Consider the following 484-nt stretch of genomic DNA (forward strand, 5'->3'; position numbering starts at 1 on the left):
TAGCAGTGCTCCTGGGACCCTGCAAAGTGCCTCTGCATGCCCTGCACTGTCTTTTCTGAAGGGATCAGCTTGAGGCAGCTCTAGCTTGGGCTGTCTGCCCTGTGCTGTTGTTTCATGTGATCACTGATGCAGGTTGAGGCATTCACTGGCATGAACATAAGGATGGTTGGGGAAAAGTAAAACCAGTTTCATTTAGTCCTCTAGGGTTTTAGCTCCTAGTGACGATTTGGAGCTTGCACTGATCTGCTGTGTCTGTGTCATGAGTGGTGAAGGCATCTGGCCTCATTCCCAGAGGCTGGACAGCTGTGTCTCAAAGGTCATGGAAGTCCTGTGATGTCTGAGGGCTTCTCCAGAGCTGGGTGGTATCCTTCTGGCCCAGGCTTCTGGACTACTCCTGCCCCAAGAAACTTCCCCCTGACTGCTGGTAATGCAACCCCAAACTGGCCCATGTAGTATGGCTGGAGTCAGTTCCTGGTTTCCTTCC

General features: G+C 52.3%; 1 protein-coding gene across 1 annotated transcript in view; it reads left to right on the forward strand.

Moving 5' to 3' along the window:
• The window catches only part of CFAP65 (cilia and flagella associated protein 65), a 32,867-nt gene that overhangs the window by 28,954 nt on the left and 3,429 nt on the right, over nucleotides 1–484 (forward strand).

This window comes from Egretta garzetta, unplaced genomic scaffold, assembly GCF_000687185.1.
Source record: "Egretta garzetta isolate BGI_Z169 unplaced genomic scaffold, ASM68718v1 scaffold219, whole genome shotgun sequence".
Classification (NCBI taxonomy): domain Eukaryota; kingdom Metazoa; phylum Chordata; class Aves; order Pelecaniformes; family Ardeidae; genus Egretta; species Egretta garzetta.